The 26,154-nt window shown below is 34.1% G+C and overlaps 1 long non-coding RNA gene across 1 annotated transcript; it reads right to left on the bottom strand.

The window, feature by feature from the left end:
- Nucleotides 1-19,804: 19,804 nt before the first annotated feature.
- On the bottom strand, nt 19,805-25,923 carry LOC134259697 (uncharacterized). The gene is made up of 4 exons (XR_009990397.1): nt 25,802-25,923; nt 20,505-20,687; nt 20,044-20,269; nt 19,805-19,920 (listed from the first exon to the last, which is right to left on the bottom strand). It is a non-coding gene; the product is annotated as an uncharacterized LOC134259697 (long non-coding RNA).
- Nucleotides 25,924-26,154: the final 231 nt, after the last annotated feature.

The following is a 26,154-nucleotide window of genomic DNA, read 5'->3' as shown; positions in this document are numbered from 1 at the left end:
CTGTAAAGGTAATAACCAAGGACTTCCTGCGTATACTGTTTGTGTATAGGGAGTAGCGCTTCCGACGGTCTGCTCGACCGTCAATGCCTCATATGCCACGCATGTAAAATTAAGTCCCTCCCCTTACTTCAGAAAACCGTTAGCTACAGTGCCACCCATTGAAAAAACTGTATATTTATTGCCCACAAAAAAGTGCGCTCGGTTCTTGATTATTTCTTCCAAATTCTTCCTCAATTGCAAAAGAGGGAAGATTTAAAAAAGTTTCTCTCTCCTTTATCAACTACATTCGTAGTTGACATCTGAACGGAGCATATTGGACCGAATTATTTTTGAAACCAAAATGGCAGTATATATAATCGAAATGTTCGATGATTACAATATCAGGGTCAGGAGGACTATTAACAACAATTATGACGAATGTTTTGTTGTGGAAAGAGTCAAAGAATATGTTAGGAACACACGGTTAGTAATATTTTGAGATTACAGTTTTAGGAACGTGGAGAAATAAATCGAAAACCGAGCGCACTTTTTTTTGCGCAATAAATATACAGTTTTTTCAATGGGTGGCACTGTAGCTATCCGGTCTATCAATATATATTTTTTCGGATAGCTACAGATCTGCAGCTAGAAAACTGTACGGTTAAAAATCTCGGCCTTTATTGGCCCTTTTCTCGTGATGGCAATCATTTATTTTTAAATGGAAATGTGTCGATACATTGTATTTCATAGAGATAAAGCCCCGTGGGGATCAAGTTTAGAATAGGTCCTCAGTACCCCCTTGCTTGTCGTAAAAGGCGACTAAATGGGGCGGTCCTTCGGATGAGACCGTATAAACCGAGGCCCCGTGTCACAGCAGGTGTGACACGAAAAACGTGATTACATGTATAACGAAAGGACAAGATAGGGTAACAGCCGAATCAGGCCCCTTATTTGATATAAAAATCAGAACAATGGTAGAATTGTGATAGTTTGTAGTTCAGAAGTTAAAATGATCCTCACTTTAATACATGCACTAATTTTGATTCAAAGCTTACATGGAAGTCACTAGAGGGCGCAGAAATAGGGCATTTTTTTTTTAGAATTTCCTCAATTCTGGTGGAATGTCATCATATTTGGGATACATTTCTTTTCGGAAAACATAGAGCAAAAGCTTGCATATCTGAAATCTTTACACATAAACTGCACCTGATATTAGTGTATAAAATATATAAATTTGGTAGATAGGCAAGCGTGTGTTCTATGTTTTCCAAAAGAAAATGTGCTGTAAAATTGATGAAAATTTGCATAAAAATGAGAAATGACTAAAATTGACCTATTTCCTGACCTCACTTTGGCCCCTATATATTCTGAATCTTAAAACCAATACTCATTTTGTGGCAGGGGTGACAACAGGTTTTTATGGATAAACTGTTGGATAATTCTAAAAAACAGCCAGACTTGAGGGCCAAAAACTGCTCTTACCTTATCTTGTCCTTTCTATTCCAATCTTTTTATCAATAAAATCACTTATTTAAAAAATGTAATATGTTTTAATAGTGAAAATAATTTTGAGGGCCGGTAATAAAATGCTACAAATAAATTGTATCTTTTAAAACTTAAGACCAAGTCTTAATAAAATTCATATCTAAAATGATAACTTCATTCTAGAAAATCGATTTTTTTATAAAAATTTAAATGAAAGTTTTATAATTCCTAAATGTTTAATTTTATTCTAATTGATTTAATAATATTTATTTCTGTTATTACATCATAAGAAAAAGACTTGCTCCTCAATACGTGTATTTTATCAACTTGGATAGGATTTATACGAAATCAATCGGGAGATTTTGTTTTTGAATTCACAGCTTAATTCTACTTTACTATTTGAATCAAGTCTTAAATGAAACACATAGTGATAATGACTACTATTAAAGATCAGAAGCCCATAAAACAATACAAAATAGAAACATAGCTAACACGAACCTATACAACATCAGAGGTGAGATCAGGTGCCATGGAGTAGTGAGCATGCCCTGCCTACCGGTCCCACTTGCTGTATGCTTCTTGTTATGACCGGGATTTAATTAAGAAACCCGTCATTAATTCAGTGAATAAATCATGGACTTACAATCAATATGAAAAAAATCAGTCAGCATTCGACCCAGGAATAAATTGAATCTGCTGACAGGGTCATTGGATCGCCCATAAAACTTACGAAATGACGACTAAAAAATGAGACAGTTGATATTCTCGTTTCATCAACTTGTTTGTCAATAATTTGACTCTTTGTACAAATTATTCATATGAAGAACATGCTCTTCCGTATCGAACCAAGTGAGATATATTAATTCCGTAAGTAGGTGATGAAGATATATTGCTGTATAAGCAAGAGAAGTTGACGATTGAAAAGTTAATGTCATCAAGTTTATCATAAAGCTTGGTTGTTGTAAAACAACTAACGTCTTTTTAAGTAAAATTTTTAAATATAAAACGGATGTTCCAAACTCTGCTGTATGTCTTATTTTAAGTTCATCAGGGTATATCGTATCGAATAAAGCTTTGAAATCACCATTGTTTAGAGACATGGAATATAAATTTACGACTTCAATTATTATTGCAAAATCAGCTGTCAATAATAAGCCTAGAGTTTAATTTTTTGTGGAGAATGGTTGTGTTTAAAGTTGAAAAAAAGTAATTTTTTGAAAATGGTGTTATTTCAAATTGTTAAAAAATTCCTTGGATTTTTTTTAAAAATTCACATCTGATTTAAAAACGTTTTTATTATATTGTTGTGCAGTACGCCTGAAGTTTTCCCTCACTACTGAATATTAGAATGGAATAATAAAGAGGCTCGGTTGAATAATTACTGGAACCCCCTGTTTGTTTCTTAGATGTTTCTGAAGTTTCGGAATACAACTTCTATACAATCCATACAAGCTCGTCTGGACAAGTTAGAGAAACATGTCATAAAAGATAACAGTAATCACCTCGGAATCACCGGACGCTCGCTAGATCCGCTGGACAACAATGAGATTACTATCACAGCTAGTGGTATCTCTGTCACTAAAGGTGAAAACGTCATGCAAAAAGCTGAACATTTGATTCAAGCACTTGGAGAAACTGTATCACAATACGTTCAGATAACAGGCGCAGTCCGTCTGCCAACAAGATTTCAAAATAAACCTGGCCTCATCAAAATTAGTTTCCAAAATAAAGAAGAAAAAATCTGTGTGCTTAGAAACAAGATGAAGTTAAAAGACACCGATTTATACAAAGAAACTTTTATTAGAAGCAGTAAATCTCGCATTGAACGCTTAATGGAAATAAATGCACGCACCATCTTGAGAAATTTACCACGGGAACAGGGGAGACTACTACGGGTCAATGCAAGTGGACGAATCATACCCCGACAAGCAGTGCAAATTGACCAACTTGACCAACAAGAGCATTTCTAGTCATTATCATTGATATTGACAATCTATGACAGTAAAATATTATCTTGATAAGCATAATATGTCATTATCAGGAGCAAAAAATTAAATTAATATTAATTAACAATTTACATACGATGTCCATACATATAAGTCCGTGAATATGATGTATAAGATTTAAATCCAGGTGACTTATAGGTCCAAAGGGCCGGGTGTAAAGTATTTGTCTTTTTACATTTATGATGAACTATCTCATGATGTATTACACAAGTCACTATAATAAATAAATTATTATTATTATTATTATTATTACAACACAGATGTATTAGTTCCAATTCTATTGGTTCTTTGGAATATTTAAAAAAATATTCAAAACTGTTGTGAAAATTTCCATGAAAACGTTTTCTGAAATATCCAAATAATTATTTAATGGCAGTTGCATGAAAGATATGGATCGAGATAACGAACAATATTTTAAATTCACAGTTATATGGATCCGTTAATCATTACCATAACCGTACCTGTATGAAAGAATGACTGCACTTAAGCTATGAGAGTTGGAACCCGGTGTTTTGCACAAAATAAAATTCCAAAATTCATTCAATTTATGTTTTATAGGTATTAAACAATATCTTAAGAGCAGGTTTTAGTATATTATATAACATGAAAGTATTAAACAATGACGAGCGACACCAGCTTTTGAGACGGGGGTCTAGTAGTTTTGTCCCATTTCTATTGTTATTTATATGCATACCAGTTTTCAACGACTTTGTTTACATCGAGCCGCAACTTGTCCATTTTTCTTATTTGCACAGAATGTGTATTTTAACTTAAAATTATACATATCAAAAGGACAATGTTGGTCAAGTTGCGGCTCATATCTAATTTTAAAAAAAATATATCACCAAACTAGGGTCGAGATAACTACTAAATTAACCGGTCACCGTGCATCAACGATTGATATGATAATCACCTTAATCACGTGACATTCTGCTGTTCGATACGCTTATGCGTTCATTGAACATTTCATTGTGTGTAAGTCTCTGTTGTGATAGTATCTATTGTACTTCAAACTATGGAATATTTTTGCGCAAATTTTAATAGGGTTTGAAGATGATATGTCTCTTATTTAACTTTATGCTTTACATAAGGGGTGTTTGGAAGGAAATCTGGTATTGACAGTGTCAATAGTAAGTACGTGTATCTATAGGCTTATGTCGCCTCTGTATTATGGTCTGTCGAGCGAGACATCTACCCCATCCCTTATCATCAGAATCATTTCATAATTGTGCACCATTAAATCAACAAGATCTCTCTCTCTTCTCCATTTGAATTCGTAGTGCGAAAAAAAATCATATGTGCTAATGTTTACATTCCACAACCATGCGGTTTAATGACTCCGCCTATTTGCGGATACCTTAGATTCGAAAGTGGTCCCGTTCAAATTTCCGGAATTTAAGGCTTTTACATGTTCTTTTCAATTACATTTTCTGTAATTATAGAAATATGTATGACAAAAAATTCTAGAAATAAATATCACAAGCATGTGCTTGCACATTAATCATAGATTAATTTATTGATATATTGTAATGTTAAGCTTAAAATGGGTAGACAAAAAGGTTCCAACTCTCATAGCTTAAGTGCAGTCATTCTTTATTATTGTTCCACGCGTATGTTAAGGCTACAACCAACTGGCTGTCGATACAATATAACGTCAAGGAACATGTAAGCTGTTTGACGTGAACTTTATGTATAACGATTTCTAACATTTTTATTTAAAAATCTTTTAAGGTCTTAGGAATGAATAAAAAAAGCAGAAGTTATATATAGACACAATCTGTCGTTCCTGTGTGATATTAATATCTGTGTATTTGTCACGAGGGTTAAATACCAAAATCGTGTCTTCGTAACTGTTGATCAGTATTGGCAGAGTGTTATTTATCCGGATATCTAGATTATGGATAAAGATGCTAATATATTTCTACCAGTTCTTCTTACAATATAAGCAAACAGCGTGGTAACTTTCCGATCAGCTTTTCCTATGTCCTTCGTATAATGATGGTGAATTTCAACATTATCAACATTATGCCGCATATTTTGAAACCTAGTTTTTGTTTCCATCGAACGTTCATATTCTCTAAACCAATTTTCTAAGTGTTCACATCATATTTTTCGAGTTATAAAGAACAAATGCGTACAATGAATAATTTCTTTAATACATAAAAAATGATGCATACTTCAGTTCGATGTTGTGAAATTTCATGTAATTATCTCGTCAGAAATTAGAAATTAAAACAAAGTGTCAAGGGATTAGACAGACCAGTCCATCTAAGATTTTGGGTTAAGTGTAAATCCTCCTTCGGTGTCTTGCACGTAAGTGAACTTCTCTATGGATGATTCAGATTGATTGGGGTGAACCCGGATGATACTGGACTGCTATAAGCACCAATTTTGAGCCACTTTTTATACCACAGAAGGTGCTGAAAGAAATGTTTCTAAAGTGGTTTCATAACAATCTTTTAAGTTGGATTTGTTCTAAAACATTGGTCTTAGACGAAGATTTAGATCACTTCTAGTTTGGCTAAATTCTGTCCAAAGATTTCAAGCTGTGATCTTCGACAACAAAAATTTGTCTATTAAATGTGTTTAAAAGGACTTTTGTCCTTTTTGTTTATATTTAGAATTAGTATCAAGGACATATAACACTAAATTAAAAGTGAAAAAAAAATCTCATAAGAATGATCAAGGTATCATCATGCCAACGGCATTCCTTCCTCCCTCGCTGGCCATTTGCAATTTGTTGTGTTTTTAGTTACACCAGTTGTTAAAGATTTATAATGGTGGCAAAAATAAGCTGATTACACAAAACGCACTGCAGATTACAGATTTATTGTTCTAACGTTTCGTCATAGGTTCTAATTGATTTCTCTCAACAATTTTGGAGAAGACTCATTGGTCATAATAATTTGATAATAGAATACCATTCTTTAAATACATTTATTATAATACATAATACATTTATTAGAGTGAAGTTGTGCTAAGTGTATTGTTACTGAAAGAAATTAATTATCTCAAGGGTTGTGTTGAACTTTTAACCTTTTCCTTGAGGCATATTTTTCTATTCATACATGTTGACTTTATGGTGAAATATGTACATCTGTGGTATCTTTTTATTATATAAACATACAGAGAGAAAATATCTTTAATTCTGTATGAAGTTTGTCAGAGGTCAATACATGGCCAAATAACACGGCGCAATAATATCTACCGTTACTTATAAATATAAAATGACTTAATTTTTATGTATTAAAATGAACAAAATAAGCGAGTGGAATGATTGTTTTATTTACAACGTAAACGAGTACTTCCTATATTTTAGGGGGATTGATTGAATCTGTTTACATAGATGATATACCGCATGGAGAAATGACGTGCAGTTTATTCATGAGGTTGTTCCCATGTGATTTACTTCTCATCAATATTCATAAGATCCTGCAAAAACTCAACTAATACCATTTCTTTAATTTTTTAATATAAAAACATGCAAGACTTTTTTATTTGAATTTCTTTAAGCACTCGACATATCTAAATGGGTAGAATTTAGCGTTATCGTCCGTTGGCAATTAATGATGCCGTATGTTTCAATAATAAGCACATGTAGGTCAGGCGAATGCAAAAATTGCCATTTTTAAATTTAAAAGGCGGTCGTAACTCTTCATACAATTTTATAACAGCAATATTTTCTAAAAATAGACCTTCGTTTGCACCTATTAATCGGCGGAAATACTCTGTCATCATACAATAAACACTTACATTTAATCCCCAAAAATGAAAAAAAACACTAATTCTGTTCTCTTTTCTTCATAAGACAGTGTACGCTCGCTTCGAATTTTCAAATAAAAAAGGCGGTCGCAACTTTCACTTTGGCATCAACATCATTGTTATTTCCGGTAGAGAATATAAAGGAAAAACAAAACATCGGCGGAAGAACTTTATCCGAAATAGTTAGAATATAAAAATTGGCAACTTTTTGTAAGTTCTCTATATAAACCTTTATAGAATCTGCCGCCATTATAGCTCCAATATGGCGAATATGTAAATGAGCAGAATGAACACCATTTCTCCATATGGATAGAAACTAGCCTTTGTTTACAACTTTTGGCCTATGTCACTTTTGTCAGCTGCACAGTCTCTAACTTTTATCTTTATTTTCTACTCACGATAAATGTGTAAATCTATGGGGAAAATATCAAAGCATTGCAATCACGCCACGAACAGCTGAGAAGCACCTTGATCGGCGTTGTCGTATTTCAATGTAAGCTGTCGCCAGTGTCTCCGCTTTAGGCCTAACATCATAAATATGCCTTTTAATAGTTACTGAAATCGTATATTGAATGTTTTTGATCAAATCCAATACTTGATTGCAAATTAACTGGCTCGGACAAATGTCTCAAACCATTGGGTCCATCCATCCCTTTCGGGCGACCGAAATTCCTCCAATGTTTTGTCATCAATCCTCGGATGTGTTTCTTGTGTCTTTTCAGCATTACGAGTAATTATCAATTTTCACAAAAAAGATATCACAGATACGAAACTGTTCACTTTCACTGATCACAAGTAGCCTTTAACAAAATCTCCTTCTGAATTCGAAGAGTAACCGCTTTTCAAGCCGATTTACATCTTGCGTACTTTTGACGGAAATCTACGGCGACCGGTTAGTGCAATATTAATATCCGAATATATTTAATTTAAAATTCAATTGTCCATTTCAAATGTATATATAAGTAATAAATAACAAGTTTATAAACTAATATGGGAATTGAAGTGGGTTGGTACGTGATCAAATCTTCTGAGAAGGCCTTCGACCTTCACAGGATTTGATCACGTGACCGACCCACTTCATTTCCCATTTAAGTTTATAAACTTGTTATTTATTTCTAAAGTAATTGCTGCAGTATAAGAACCATTAAAATTTAGATAATTAATGATGATAATAGAAGTTGTATCCATGATTTTTCCTATTTATCAGTATAACTTATTACAAAATGTGAAAATTCGCCTTATTCTAATCTGTATAGTTTACTTTATCCCCGTCTGTTTATTTAATGATAGCAGCCCTTTTAATCAAATTTACAATTTCTACTTAGCATACATTTACGGATATTACCTTATACGACTTTTGCTATCACAGTAGCAGTTTGCCCGTATGTATTGTTTTTCAAGGGTGTTTATCAGTTAACTCTATCAAAAAGATTTCTCTCAGAAAACCCCCACTTCATTGGAAAATTAATAGTCTGGTGATATTCTTATACGTATTTCATCTTCTGAATTTTCTTTAAATCTGTTAAGGTTTCATAACAACATGTAAATCAGAATGAACAGCTCTTCGGTGCGCCAAAACTCCATAAAGAAGGATATGGAGATAACGAACAGTAGTCAATCTCAAAGTCCATAAAACAATATAAAATAAGAGCAGAGCAAACACGGACACCCGAAACATCAGAGGTGGGATCAGGTGCCATGGAAGAGTGAGCATCCCCTGCCGACCGGTCACACCCGCCGTGTGCTCCTTGTCATGATCAGGAAATAACGGAAAAATCCGTCGTCAATTCAGTGAATAAACAATGGACTAACAATTAGTATGAAAAAATTTAGTCAGCATTTGACTCAGCGATAAATTGTATTTGCTAACAAGGTCTTTGTATCGACCATAGAACTTACGAAATTATGACTTTAAACGAAACTGCTGATATTCTTGTTTCATCAACATGCTTGTCAATAATATACCTTGTTTTTGAAATTGATCATACGTAGAGCATGCTCTTGCGTATCGAATTCAACTGAGATATATATACGCTGTAAGTAGGTGATGAAATATATATTGTTGCATAAGTAAGGGAAATTGATGATAGAAAAGTTAAAGTCATCACGTTTGTCATATAGTTTGGTTGTAAGATTACCATTAGTGTTTTTTTCAAGTAAAATATCTAAGTATGAAACAGAGGTGTCGGAGTCTGTGGTATCTTTTATCTCAAGCTCACCATTATTTATTGACAATACGTCGCCGATATATCTTAATGTCGAATTGAAGGCCACAGCAAGTGTTATATTTTCTTCTCATGTTTAAGCCTTTGAAAAAATTCTGCTTCATATGAATATGAAAATAAGTGTGCTAATAACGGAGTGCAATTTGTACCCATGGAAATTCCAATAGATTTTTTGGAAGACATGTACCTGGTCTCTAAAAACCACATAGATATTGTCAATCAGAAACTTAAGCATCTTCTTGATGTCAACTTCAGAGTACTTATGTGTGCAATCAGAATCTGTTTTAACAAAATAATTTTGCAAATGACCAATGACAAGGTAAGTAAATTTACGAGTTCCATTTTTATTGAAGAAGCAGCTGTCAATGATATCAAATAGCCTGGATTTTAATTTATCGTAGGGAATTGTTGTGTATGAAGTTAAAAACTCGTAAGTTTTTAAGCTGTTGATTTTTGTAAAATCTTGTGATTTCAAATTGTCCAAAAGTTCTTTAGAATTTTGTAGTATCCACATCTGATTCACTCCACATCTAGAATATATAGTTGCACAGTACTCTTGAAGTTTTTCCTTCACTGCTGACAATATCTTAGTGAGGTGTAACGAAGGAGGCTTGGTTGAACATTTACTGGAACCTGCATGGCATCTTTGTTTGTAAGGATTCTTATGAAGTTTTGGAATCCAATAATAAGGTAGTTCAAATTCATTTTGGGTCTGTGGAATATTAAAAGTATTCAAAACTGACAGGTGATTTTGAAGAATTTCTTCCTTAGAAAGGGACGTATGAGTATAAGTTAGATTTCCAAGTTCTTCTAGAATGCAATTTATATAATGAGTCTTACAAATAAAGACAGTGTTGTTACCTGCTTTGTCGACAGGAACCAGTACGTACTGATCGTGTAATCTATCTTCTTCTTTTTTCACTTCTTGTTTAATGAACACAGAAGGATAGATGGTTTTCATATTGCCCCTCAATCTTTTAATACATGACTTTAACATGGATCTGATACATTACAAAGGTAAATCCATTCTGACTAGGTGTCAACGTCTTCTTTTTTATATCTGGCCCATCGTCTGGCTTAATTCTCAACAGAATCCATAATATTTATGAAATTCTGACGCCAGTTGAAGGATCGGGGTTCCCTATATTTAGGATCTTTTAAAATAAGTGATCTAAGGTCCTAATTCCGAACTATATTTACATCATCTGTAATAACGTGTCCAGCAGGACTATAGTTATAGGGCGGAGAAGAACATGAACACGAAAGGGGATTATGTTACAGATAGTTGGTATCCATAAGTGATTAGAATGGTATCAACTGTCCCTATTTTCTGTTTTTGTTGTGTTTACTACTTTCGTATTTTGAATAATCGGGAAGCTGCCAAACATTCACCAAATTCGTTGATTTTTTTATCGAAAGATGACAAAATTGACTGTGGAATCGAATTAAGATAATTGTATATCAATTTGATGAATTTGAAACTTTTTTTTTGAATAAATATTTGTGTATTCTCTAATATAACATTGGTATTTACGGTGCGCCATAGGACCCTACCCTGTTCACATAATTATGAAATCTTTTTTTTTGTCAATATATCATCAAAATAATCATAATGCAGTTAAATATGATCAATAAACATTTCCTTAAAATTTCAGCTTAGTGCGCTCATTACATTTGGTCAAAAGCACTTTTTCTACTATTTTACGGGACATCCCTCGTAGATGAGTTTCAGTAGGTTTAATATAGGTCTGCATGGATACCGATTAATTCAAATGTTTGAGAAGGTACAATATAACTTGAAAGTTACATTACATGAACAACATATTAATTACGGTTTTAAGTGTTTTTTTTTCTATTCCGTAATCATAATGAAGAGTGCAAATTTGGCAGTTAAAAAGTTATCGGCTTTTTACAAAGTTAGCACCCTGTTATACGGTACCTAGTAGAATATCAGAGGAGTACGTATGAAAAGTATTTGAAAAAAAAATATATTATTGATGTAGGCTTGAATTTATGTTTGAACGAAAAAAGTCATTTATATCAAACAAAGTGTTTAATAGATTCAAATTCGATTTTACAAAATTCCTGCGTCTTTTCAAGAAACTGCATTCCTAGGATAAGTTGGAAAGAATGATTTTAATTTCCTTATGGAATGGTCTGGAAAAGGAATAAATGATATTTTATTAGGACATGCATTGCAACCTATTTTAGATTATATATAAATACTTATTATCAGTATTATCAATATTTGTTTTTACCGTACATTTTAAAATTTACCGGAACCCACTTCTTTTGTCAAAATTAATTATTCTGACTGATTTTTTCTCTCTTGTATCTTCTGTTCAATATAATCATTTCCGTAAGATGCCATTCTCCATATGTTAAACAGAGCCAGGGCGTCTTTTTTATCAGTAGGCAATGTTTCATTTGTGTAGTTTGCCATTGGTAGAATATCTCCGTCGGACATTTGTAGCTTCTCTGATACTAATTTGCATTTTCTTTCCACACAAGGGTATTTGAAAATGTTTACAAGATCGTTGTTTGGAACGATATGGTCCATGAAATTTAGAAGTACCAACTGCGGCTTGTCTGAAAAAAAGTATATAGCTCTTCAAAATACAGTAAATCACTTTTTATTCGCGAAAACTTTATTTTCGCTTAATTACACGAGACTGTGTGCTCGCGAAAATTTAATTCTCGCGTATCATAGTATTCCTAAAGATTGTATAGAGCAGTAACCATGATTCGTGAAAATTTTGTCTCGCTAATCAAGACACAATGGATATCTCGCGAAAATAAGGTGTCGCGAAAATTAAGTGATCTACAGTAGTGACAATTGTACAACTGTAAGCATAATACAAAGAGTTCATAAAGCAGGAAATGGAATATATTCCTTGATAGAAATTAAAATGAACTACTAGGCTCCTAAACAGTAACGTTGTTTATTTGTTCTTCTTTTCAAGAATCGCCTGCTTCGCACATTGGTTAAAGCTTATGCTCTAGAATCGAGAATATAGAGTTAATCCTTACGTCGAATCGTTACGTTCGAATCCCACTGTTGGACGTGGAGACCAATCCTTTGGGTCTGTATTAATCGGAGTTATGTGTCGTAGTAAGTACCGGTGTAACGTTGAATTTTGAACTGGGTCGAAAATGACCCGGGGTTAATTTTCAACGTTGAATACTGAGACCAAAGGTGTTGAATTTGGACCCTAGTCCGTTGAAAACTGAGTCGGGTCGTGGAATTTTGATCATGAAACCGGTTATTAATTCAACAGGATAAAAACACAAGTTTATGACTTGGTTATCAAAACTATGATTTAAGCTGTAGGTGTTGGGGGAACCGGAGGGGGGGGGGGGGGGGGGGCAAGGGATGATTAGCCCCCTACCATTTTTGCAAAGATAGACATAATATAGGCCTATAAAAAGTGACATTGGTGTAGCTCCCCCCTCTCAAAAGGCACATGACAGTGTAGTCAAAGGGAAAAGAATAAGTGGTTGTGCTTGAAAAAAGTTATTGGATGCTAATCCCCCCACCCCCAACAGATATAGGATTTTCGGGTTTGGACTTTTTTTCTTTTTAATTAGCAATTTATTAAAAAAAAAGGTATATTTGTAAATTCTGAATATCAGTGTACATAGTTACACAATTATAAAATTTAGTGTAGAAATGTGTTTATTTATATATTTGCTTTTGGCTAACAAAACCTCATTTATTTCAATGTTAAAGTTCATAATTTTAGTATTTGGGAAATGGTAATGCATGATGCACGTGCGTTTTAATGTTTATTTGGTTATGCACAGCATTAATAACTTATAATGTCCACGTTGAAAAATGATTTTTTTTTCAAAATAAAAGGTTTAGTGATCTTTTTCGCATAGTTAATCAAACTGTTCAAGAACGAACCCCACAATACATATTTATTTTGTTAAGTAGAGGATTGAAGAAGGGGGGTTATCACTCATTTTATGGATTTTTTTGGGACAACTGCTTTCAAAATAAAAATGGACTTCGGAATTTTCGTATCTTGTGATAGGTTACAACGAAAATCACTTCGTTAAAAATCACCCTAATTTTACCGTATAGTATCCTGAAGTTGATATGTATAGGAGTGTCATACGTTACCAAGAACTTTGAACCTTTGACCTTGACCTTGGAGTTTGAAGTTTGACTTACTTTTAAAAAAGCAAACCTTGACCATGATTTTGAAAGGGTTAGAGCTAGTGCGTTTATACTTTACCTTTTAAATACTTGTGACAAGACCTTTCATTTGATAGCAAGACCTTTGACCCTTTGACCTTGACCTTGGAGTTGGACCTTCCTTTTTAGCTCATCTGAGCCAAAGACTCAAAAAGCTAATCTTATGGCCATTTGTGCGGTGTCTGGTGTGCGTTAACTTTTCTGAATATGGGCCATAACTCAAGAACCCCTTGGACAATCAGTGTAAAATTTGTCACAGGGTATCTTTGGCCCAATGGCTACCATTTATACCAACATAAGGGTTGGGACCCTAAAACAAGGGGAGATAATCAGGAAAACAAAACCAAAAGTACTTCTTGCTAAAAAATCTTCTTCTCCAGAACCACCAGACAGATTTTCACCAAACTTCAAGGTCACTTAAAAGTTGACCTAAATTTACAATTTATAAAACTCTTTATATTTTGCTTACTATAAGGACTAGGATCATTAAATCTTGTAAGTTTATACATCTTAGGACTTCACATCATGTTAAATGAAAAGAAGGTCACGGTGACCTACTTTTTCGCTCACCGGTCACGGTGACCTACTTTTTAGCTCACCTGAGCCGAAGGCTCAAGTGACCTTTTCTGATCACATTTTGTCAGTCGTCCGTCCGTCCGTCTGTGCGTCCGTCCGTCTGTCCGTATGCAAACTTTTCATATTTTCGACTTCTTCTTAAGATCCACTGCGCGGGTATGTTTAGGAAGCATATAAGTAATTTCTCGGGAAATATAGACTTTTTGAAGAAAATTTTGTTTAATAAATTACCGAAACCACTGAAAAACGTAATCAGTCATTAACTATTGCATACAGATAAAAGCGTGTCTATCGCAAAGACGTGCATATCCGCCAGGGCATCACGTGGCTTCTATTAATAGCAAAATATTCCTTAATAAAAAGGCTTACAGAACAACAATACCCCGGATTTTGATAATTTCTTTAAGTATGTAATATAGCTGAAAAACATCTATTTTGTCAAAATGTGCTGCTAGAATCCCACTATCTTCTCCGTAAAATATTTGTTACACACATTCGCAAGAAACTTTACCCTTTCTTTTGAATTTTATACATATGAATCGAGATTTTTTGTACAATAATACTTAACTCGGGATTCAAGCAGCACTTTTCAAGTTTGTCAAAACACAAACTTACAATCTGTACAAATCGTATGTTGTGAAGTTTCCAGCTTATTGTTGTTATGTTGCATTTTTTGGTCAAGAATGACGGACGATAGGCCAACCTGGATACGTAATATAGGTGATTATCTTCTAAAGAGAATATAATCGATGAAAATAAGATAGCATACCTGTTCAATTAATTGAACTTCATATGAATTTATCACAATATTTCCGATATTTCCTTTTAAACTCCATTTTACGCATCTTTGAACATGCCGTCTTAGCCAAATTCTCTTTATACGACATGATCAAATTCAAAGTTACTTGATGTACACATATGACGTCATCAGTGGTAGATTTCAATCATAATGACTGTTACAGCCTAACAAAATAAAAGCATTTTATTTCGTTAATGTTTACACGTTTCTAATCATTTTCGAGAGTAAACTACCATCTCTAGATACCAAGATTACGAAACGTTGTTTTCTAAAATTGACGTCATCTTGCCTACTATGACGTCATAATGCAGCACTGATTTAGCAAAGGTAGAATATTTTGTATGCTTCTTTTTTCCCCTGGCATGGGCAGAAAAGCTTAAACCTATGTTGAAACATTCTTAGGTAGTGCAGATTCTAAATTGACTGCATTGATTGGCATGTATGCATTTAAAGATTAATTCATTGAAAAGATTTTTTCAAGCCCTTTCAAAAAAGATAAAAATATACAACCAATTGTTTTTAATGGGGAAAAACGGTGGGATAGGAGATACCTATAGAAGATCTAAGTACATACATGGTCAGAATTTAATGCCTTTGTATTGCGTCAATCTGTTGTATTTCTTGGTATTTCCCGATGTAAATAATAAAGACAGCAGAGAATCAACACTTATTTAAAAAAATAATAGAGAAAGTTTATGCATGTAAGCGTGACTGCCTCTTCCTTTGCCAGAGAGAGAGAGAGAGAGAGAGAGAGATTTTCGTGTCACTGGCATAGGTTGACCATTTCTTTCGAAGTTCTTCAACCGTTCTAGCGTGTCCCGAGGACACAGCATTCACCTTTTCACAAATCCCCTCCCAAACTCGTTTTTTTTGGAAACATTGGTTACAACATATGAATGTTTGCTAAAAAAATTATTTCCTCATTATTCTCCACATTATCCAAAAATATTTGCAGCTCCATTTCACTAAAGTTTGGGTTCATTTTTCTGCTCATTGCTGTAACGTGTGTACCTTGAAGTCTGAAACTACTACATTGTACAATGGATCTTATTCAAAGCCTATGAGTGAATGAGAATAATAGCGCTACGAAGCACGAGATTTTTTCACGGGATACTCTCTGAGAAAAAAAATACAAGTTTGTATTTAAAAAAATAATTTATATTCATATAACTAATTATCTAACAACTAGTGAAGTATGATATGGTATTTATAAAGTTTTTCAATACTTTTTCACAATGTAGATATTTCCATAATCACTATCACTTGAGAGAGAGAGGGGGGGGGGGAGAAGCATGAAAATGAAATTTTTCTCAAGATACTCCATCTCTTATCTTGCATAAAAACAGACAAAGTCCCCGGAATTGCTATTTATATATCTAATACAGGTAATATTTCATGTTAGAATATTTAAGAAACATCTTAAAAGTCTCCTAAGTCTATCCTATCTAGGACAGTCCTAAGAGAGCTTCTATGTCTATCTTAAGAAGTGTCTTAGGACCATCCTAAACTTTGTCTTAAGACTCCTCTTAAGTCATATCTTAAGACTATTCCTAAGAACTTTTCCATGGCATGCCTGCTGATATATAAATGTTTAAATGTACATAAGTGAGAGCTTAGCGTAAACGTACATATGTACATGTGCAGTTGTACCAGATTCATATTCTGTTGACACGGTTTACATGTATTAATAAAAAGCGCCATTATATTAATTTTTACTCAGGAAAGTAATTTTCTTGAACGATATGGTTCTTTAAAGCCGATTTCTTTGGACTTTTCTTTCGGCCGGTCTTCTACATGTAATTGTTTTTTTAAGATTTAAATATTTAATCGCGATTTTCGGATACACCGCAGATTGTAAGCTTAAGACATTAAATACAAATATTTAATTTATTGCGTAAATTTCTTCCGTAAAATAATTTAATACTTGTACATAAATTTATTTGGTACAAATGTATATTTTTTTAAAAATAATAATTCTATTTATAGAGTTTTATAAATTTATAATAGTTCCCGTAAGAAACGGTATATAATTTAGGAAATAACTATCTTCTAATTTGGTATTTGCGACCGTTAATGCTAATTTAACGGTCGCAAACTGAGTTTTACCGGTAAAGCGGATGTTTGCGACCGTTAAATCAGCATTAACGGTCGCAATTATCAAATTAGAAGATCAGATATTCCCATTATAATGCAATCCATGCATTTTGTTTGTTGTTTACATCTTATTTTGATGAATTTTATTGCATGAAATACGTCACGGAGGTTTGTGTTCTGCGTCGCTCTATTATGACGTCACAATGTAAAAGCTTCCTGCCTCGTTAATGCTCGTTTTACTCGAACGAGTCTAAAGGCAGCTCCCTGCACACCATGTGACCGTAATTATGACGTCACGTAACACTCAAAGCGAAAGTAAGAATAAATGCTTGTACGCATATAATTCGTGCAATCGCCTATTTACGCGAATGTTCAATGCTATTATATTTTATGCATTATTCAATGAAAAAAGCTAGAATAACAAAGATTTAAACGTTCTTAAAATTCAAACTGTACCAACGTTTTGTCTAATTGATTAAAATACCTAGTCTGATTGGGGGGGGGGGGGTTATATCGCTAGTGCTTATCATTAAACACAAAGGATGTACACATGCAACGAGAAAAACTCCTCATACCCCACTCCCACCCCAAAGCAAAGTAAACAGATGAACCAAAAAGTCTTCAGAACCCTATCTACACGGTGCATGTCAAGTTCCGTGATGCTTCTGCTTTTAGAGACATGATATCACAAAACCTTGACATTGTGAAGACTTCACATTTTGAAATGATAAAGAACTTTCAAGCCAAAACAGATTGTAAACTTGTTGTAGTCTATTGTTTTCCAAAAAAGACACCCCCCCCCCCATTTTAATTACTTCTGTCCAAACTGAATCATATTGCCTTTTCCGTATTGATTTCTTAATTATTCTTTATCATATATATTTATGATACATATTCTTCGTTTGAGCATTTTTTTTTTCTGATTTCATTCAAAGCATTCTAACATGTCTAATAAATCAATAAGTCAAACAAATGTATACTTTCTTTAATTTAATAAAAAAAAAAATAAATAAAAATACAGTACGTGTAGCATACGGTACATGAAAACATTATACTGCATTGTTGAAATCTAACTACTTTAATTATGTATTACTATTGTAATTCAAGGTAAGAACGTTATAAAACTAAAAGAACATCATCACAAATTGATAGGTGACAAATCACATTCACAAACCAGAGGCGAATCCAGCTTCTTTTTTTTTTAAGGGTCTTCCAGGTATGTGGGGGGGGGGTCTTTTACTTTTCAGTACATCTTTTTCTTTCAAATGCTGGAATTTGCATATTTTGACCCAGATCAGCAACAAAAAGCTGCCGTAAGGGAGCAGCGTCTGAACTAAATTTGTGTATTAAAAGTACACTCAACAAAAGATTGCTCTCAGAAAAAGTGAGCCTCCCCCTCCATATATTATGGGGGCCTTTTATACCTTTTGTCTTCATTGGCTAAAATACTTTCATACTACCGATATATGGAGAAAATATTTATCTTTAGCATACTCCTTATAATAACCTTTTTTGCATATTCCTGTAAGTAAGTTACTTTAGAAGAAAATGTTATAGCTTAAGTTTCGCCAGAATCTTCTGATGTTGAAATCTTGCATGTTTCTAATATTATGGTAATTAAGATCATTTTTCTTTCTAGAACTTCTACATAATAATCCTTCATGACATCCTTATAAGTTTCAAGTGACATTGTGTGGGCCCGGGGCCCGAGACCAAGGTAGTGAAGTTATAACGGGTATCTATTAGCAATAGGTAATACTCAGTACTCATTCTATAGTGAGCAGAAAAGGCCGAGATTTGGATACTTTATTTATTTTAACAAATTAAATATAAAAATACCCATTACAGAAAAACATATCTCTCCCGCCTCCCTCTCTCTCTCTCTCTCTGGAAAATAAGGAGGGAAGTCCAGTCTCTACCCTCTAGATCTGCCAATATGTACCATTAAAATGCAGTTAAGAATATGCAAAACAGAGGATAGATAGTTTCAGTCAACAGTCAAGATACAAACAGTAAAGGAGTTAATCACTATACTTTTAAAAGAACCAAAGTCTTTGTTATATTCCATGAAAGACAAGCCTTTTTTGCTGACTGGAGTGAGTCCTTTAATGGTTTAACAAGATTACACTGTTGTTTTTAATTTGGTGGTAAGTAGGATACTGATTGTTTTATTGTCAAAACTAGCAGGGGTCTCTGTCTGTATTTTCTACACCATAGAGAAGACTCCTTCACATTCAGCATTGGAGTTTGGTACAATATACTGTAAATCACTATATTTTCGCGACACCTTATTTTCGTAGTAGGTGTTGGCACGAAAAAGATCCCTCACTGCTCAATTGCTATGAGAGCTGAGTATAGGACAAAATTTGCAGCTCTCCACCAGCAAGTGGTAACGTCTCCATATGAGTGAAACATTCTTGAGAGGGATGTTTAACAATGTTTGATCAATCAATCGTAACTGGAAACATTGGTGTCTAGGTGATGTTATTTCTTTTGTCCAGAATCCTATCCCATGCAGTAGACATCTCCTCTTGTGTCTTCCATAAAACCTGGGAGGTCCACAGCAGGAGTTGCTTGGTAGTCCATGAATTTGTCTTTCCTTTGTTCCCATTGATCTTAGGGCACTAGGGAAGTGAATCTCTGTGCTAGCACTGTAGTACGGTTAGGGCAGTTGGGGATAGATCTCATCCATTTGCTGGATTTAGGAAGCCAAGGCTGGAAACCACCATATCCTTGAAAAGAAATTTGACCAGCATCTTTGATGTGACTGCATGGTGGAATTTTCTTACTGCCCTAAAAAACATTTTTAGAAGTCATTTATCAACAAAAAATAAATAAAAATGTCAAGCAAATAAATTGGCCCAAAATGATATTCTTTTATTAATCTCAAGTTAACAAGGAATCTGCAATACAAACCTCTGTAGTGATGATGATTGATTTTCATCCTCATGGTCCACCATGTAGGCTCTTGTCATTACATCAGTGGAAATGATGTTGTCATTCAGCTGGGAGTTGCTGTCTTTGGATGGCACAGTTGTGGGGTCCTTGGTCGACTTTATGATCATTGCCTAAACAAACTTCTCCAGGGACTTCCTCAACAAAGTCAACATCTCCTTCAAGTACCCAATCTTAACTTCATCAACTTGATAAAAGACAACAATGTTTAAATATCAATATCTCCAATAGGCATTTTTAAAAATTTAATTTAAAAGTACATTTATATGAACAATAATTATATAAAACATTCAGATGTTCAAAGTTTGATCTGGAAAATGGTGTTAAATTCGTTTAGTGGATGAAGAATGAAACTTGGGAAGCTGATTTACATATACATGTACATGGTTCTTGTCATTAATATAGGATGTACATCGCTTCACCTGTCCTGGTTTCTCAACATTGTCATGGGAACTGAAGTAACTCTGCAACCATCCATGAAAATGGTGTAAAAGACAACACAATTTTCTAAGCTTCGTCATCTTGTACTTGAATGCTTCAGGGTCTCCAATGATTCGATGTTGGTGAATTCTATGAAGTCCTTATATATCTCGTTTCTGTTCGAGCTAAATAAAAAGGGATAATGTTATTAGTACCATAAACGATTTAAAGAAAAACAAATATTAAAACTAGAAATATGTCCATAGGACATGAATGCCCTGCCAAGGATATTCATGTATTAGTAATGCAACATGAAAATTTGTATTAGTTGTATGAAAATTAATCAGAATATCTTGAATAGTGATGCAGTTAAATATGTACATGTATCAGCATATAAAGTTTGACACTAATTTCTTTAAAGTGAGGTCAAGGTCAAAGGAAATGCCAAGGTCAACTAAAACAATGTTGATGTAGTTTAAAATCTCTCATCAATATGTATCAGCTTATGAAGTTGAAAAAAATATTATAAATGGTTTCTTTTAGTATATATCAGCATATTATGTTTGACACTGATTTAGGAAAAGTGAGGTCAAAGGTCAAAGGAAAGTTCAAGTTCAAAAATGTTGAATATCTCTCATCAGTATACAAAATCAGCAAATGAAGTTTGATTAAACTAGAGGTACTGTGAGCAATGAGCTCACTAAATGATACCTCCCGCCTCCCATATGGTTATAACTGGTGAAAAAGTCCATGTTTTCTTGTGGCCGGGAAACCCAAAATATTATCGGATCAAAAAGTAAAATAGGAGGTGCACAATGGCAATATGTAATAAAGATTCTGTGAAATTTTCATCAAATTTCATTCAGTGGTATAAGAGGAGTTACGGATAAGAGATGGGTACCCCAAAGCGTAAAAGACGGACGGACAGACAGACGGACGGACGGACGGACGGAATTAACGATTACTATATACCCTCCCGCTTTTCAAGGAGGTCTTCAACTGGCAGGGCAATTAACTTGACTGCAGTTTGATAGATATATTACAGGGAGACAACTTGTTACACGTTGATGGCTGGATGATACACAGGAGAACTTGGAGGAATTTTGCTGTCGGGAAACAAAAAATTACGAAGCAATCTGCCACAAGGAAAGGGAACAAAACCTCAGTCCACAACACATCTGCAACAAAGAAATTACTTTTTAAATACAGGAGGGGATCCAGGAATTTTTTTCAGGGAGTGTCCACCTTAGTCAAAAGCAAAAAAAACAAACTTTTTTCCAGATGTGAAAAACCTACCCGGTATTTTGTGGGTGGGGTGGGGAGTTGTTGAATATTGACTTTTAAAGCTTCATACCTATGACTTTCCATACCATTTTCACATAAATCCTTGTTTTCTAGGAGGGATCCTAATTGTCTAAAGGGGTCACTTTTACTTGGTTTAGTATATACATTTAATAGCTCTGCAAATTTGGTATGTGTGTAGGGTGTGTGTCTCTGGACCCCCTTCCCTTGAACACATGATATTAAGTTATTAACAAAGTCAATGCATGCAGCTTATACTGTAGTCCTTAGTTATTGATATCAATTAAGTTTGTAATTCTAAACATTTGAAAATTATATGTTGCTATTTTCTTACATTAATGTTGAACATGAGTTGCATATAACAGAGAAAATCTCCATATTTCATTTCAAATGTTCCATTCATAAACTCGACTACAGAAGGAGAGAATAAAGAAGAACTGGCCAGGGATTTCAGATGGATATTGTCCTTCAAACCATGCCATGTATTCTTCCACTGGAGGTAGCCAGCATGGCACATTGGTTTAGAGCATCTGCTTTATTTAGACTAACAGAGTAAAGAATTTATGGGTTCAAATCCCACTGTGGGACATGATGACACCATATACATGTAAATAAAGTTCTGTGTCGCAGTAGGTGCTGGCAGGAAAAAGATCCCTGACTGCTCAGCGGTGATGTATCAATATGAGTGAAAAATTCTTGAAGTGTCTTTAAACAAACCACTTCCATATCAATAAGACTATTAGTGCAGGGTTGTCACATCTCTCAAAGTGTCAAGCATCCTTTGTGACTATAAAATATTGATGTTTCTGGTATCTCTTTAATGATTCAAATATTACTCTTAATTTATCAATGTTCATAACCAAGAAAACTTGATAAACTAGAGGTACTGTGAGCAATGAGCTCACTAAATAATACCCCACCTCCCATATGAACATGGTGATTCAGAATATAATGGCAGTGACCATGTTTTGCTATGGGAAACCCAAAATATGTGACTGTTGGATCATAAAGTAAAATAGGTGGTGCACAATATGTAATAAAGATTCTCTGAAAGTCTTGTCAAATTTCATTCAGTGGTATATGAGAGGAGTTGCAGATAAGAGATGGGTACCCCAAAGCGTTACAGACAGACAGACGGACGGATGGACAGACGTTACAGCTAAATGACCCCACAAACACTATTTACCCTTCCACTTTTCAAGCCGGGGGTACAATAAGTCAAATCTTGTACAACAGGTGAAAGACATAGATATAATCAATTTTACTAAAGTATCGTACATGTGACTTACCCCATGTTTATGTGTTGATACTTGAAGAAACTGGTCATATTAAATGACAACTTAGGAGGTACTATTAGTTACATAATTTTTGAGTGACAGTGTATGGGATGATACCTGGTTAGTAAATTTCATACCTGGTAAGGCGGAGCCACATCAGGTATGAAATTTACTAAGCAGGTATCATCCCATACCCTGTCACTCAAAAACTATGTAACAAATTTACCCCACCAATGAAACATTTAGTACATATTATCTGTGGTTTATATATGTTTTTCTCTGCTACATGCTTCATCACCCTTAAACTGTGCCTGTTATGATGTCACATTGTGTTTGTTACATAATATTTACATTTCCAATGTCTTTGTCCGAGATAAAATTACCAATTGTAAATGTAATTGATTTCCTCATGAATGTCTTGGCGCGGTTCCAAAAAAACCACGTGCAGGGCGGGACAACACCCAGAGAGAAGCAGGCTTGGAGCCCGTGGATTGGCGGAATCAAAGCATGTAAATATAAAGAATAACTGTCAGATTTTTCGAATTCATGAAGATGATCAATGGATTGGCTTGTGTGATAACTTTATGCATAAACGCCTTCGGCGTTTATGCAAATTATCACACAAGCCAATCCATTGATCACTTCATGAATTCGAAAAATAAGACAGTTATTCCTTAAATACATTGACTGTGTATTGATTTACAATTGACGGGGTATAAGTAATCCACCTCCTTCATGTGACAGACTTCAACCAATCATAAGATTGAAGAATCTTCGAAACATCTACGGAGATGCATGGGGTTAAAATATTATATGGGGTAACTATTACAAACAAGAACATTTCTGGGAGAATATATCCTTTTAAAAATAAATTTAGTAACATTTCTTAAAACCCTCTGGTTGTACATGTTGTTACAGTAGTCATAATTAAAAATAGCTGCAGAACTGTAGCTCTCTGAGACAATTAAATTAAATGCATTTTGCCCAACAAACATGACAGACCAACTCGCTGCAGCTATGTGCATGCAGACATTAACTAGAGGTACTGTGAGCGATGAGCTCACTAAATGATACCCCCCGCCTTCCATATGGTTATAACTGGTGAAAAAGTCCATGTTTTCCTGTGGCCGGGAAACCCAAAATATGCGTCGGATCAAAAAGTAAAATAGGAGGTGCACAATGGCAATATGTAATAAAGATTCTGTGAAAGTTGCATCAAATTTCATTCAGTGGTATGAGAGGAGTTGCGGATAAGAGATGGGTACCCCAAAGCGTAACAGACGGACGGACAGACAGACGGACGGACGGACAGACGTACAGACGGACGGAATTAACGATCACTATATACCCTCCCGCTTTTCAAGCGGGGGGTATAATTATGGGAGAAGTTGACAGAAATGAAATCTAGCTTTTGTACAATTGAGGAAAGAATTTAGAGAATTTAATCCACAATCAAGCATAAGTTTTTGTGCTCGACTAGCTCTTATTAGCATGACTTCTGTGATGCACCATTTACTGCACATAAAATGATAATTAACCAATAATATTATATGGGGTAACTTTTACAGTAACATGTGTTACATGAACATTTCTGCATAAGTAACATTGTGTTTCTTTTTATTTTTTATGGATATTTAAAGAGTATTATTGAATACTGGCAATATTTACTATTTAGTAATTATAGCCTGTATGTATACATGTTAAAAACAGCTGATCATAAGCTTTGTACAGGTCCAGCACAATGTCTTGATTAAGCTATTTAGCTTTATAAAGCTATATAGCTTTATTAAGCTACTTAAAATAGCTTAATAAAGCTATTTATATGCAGTTTCTAACAAAAACGTTTTTAGTGAGAAATAAAAAAAAAAGTCGCAAGCATTTGACTATTCATATATGTACTTTGGGCTATCAAAAGAACAACCTAAATCATAGAAAGTTCTAACATTGCTGTTGTTGAATACTTTTAAGCAAAAGATGAATTTCCATTGTTTGGGGAACTGTACTAAGGGAGAGTGTCCTACTGAGTGCGGTGAGGCGTGGATAAGTATGATTACCACACATTGTGTTGAACTGTTACTAATCAATTATCCTGTTGGCCATAACTGACCTCCTTTATAATTTCACTCAAGAAATAACTGTGTGGTCACTCATCAATAGCCCCAAAACTTTAAAAAAAATTGAGTACAAAGTCGCTCAAGGAGACACAATTTGGTGAGTGATTTTTACATGCATTGTATTCAGAAGAGTTCAAAGTTTAATATTTCCATTGCACCAAGGTGCGACTTTTTGCACATGCTGAAAAAATAAAACATTTGAGAAAAAATTGTGATAAAATAGCTTAATTAAGCTATTCCGAATAGCTTAATAAAGCTATATAGCTAAATCAAGCTATATAGCTTAATCAAGACATTGTGCTGGACCTGTTGTACTGTTTTAAGTACAATTTAATGAGCTTAATGTACTGGTTGTACTGAACCTGATACATTGAGTAAAATAACATAATGCAGATATGAATGATGTGTATTCATCACTGCTTCGATAGCTATATCAACAGATCAAACTATTTTTTTTCTTCAAATTACTGTCTAACACATCTTTAAACTAACATCTTTTGCGCAAGAAAGGATTAAATGGAATCTATTTTCGATAAGAAACAAGAAAGGCTATATTTATGACCTACATGAGACATAAAATTAAAATTCAATTAAAAAGGAACTTACCACAGCGAAAATATTCAACACAATCCTGCGTGCGAAGTGTTTTCTTTTTCACAATCCAAAGTGAAAGCGAAAGTCTCAATGCGCATGCGCGAATGTGTAGCAGGGAGCTGCCGAAAGTTGAATCTGTTTTACTCCTTCAAACAGCAGTGCATTAGCCAATCAAAAGGTGCTTTACAAAATAATTGCATTAGAATAAATGTATGTAAGGGATTTTTGTGCAACAATTACATGTATGTGAAAATTTCCATAATTAAAGTAGACATAGTTCAACCTAAAGATGAGAATTTCAACATTTACACATATAATCGTAAATCCACACCCTTGAGTAGAAATTTAAAAAAAAAAATACAGTC

This window comes from Saccostrea cucullata, unplaced genomic scaffold, assembly GCF_032062105.1.
Source record: "Saccostrea cucullata isolate Sc308-1 unplaced genomic scaffold, CSIRO_AGI_Scuc_v1 ctg818, whole genome shotgun sequence".
Lineage (NCBI taxonomy): Eukaryota > Metazoa > Mollusca > Bivalvia > Ostreida > Ostreidae > Saccostrea > Saccostrea cuccullata.
The sequence above is the reverse complement of the archived record's forward strand: the minus strand, read 5'-3'. Positions and strand labels throughout refer to the sequence as shown.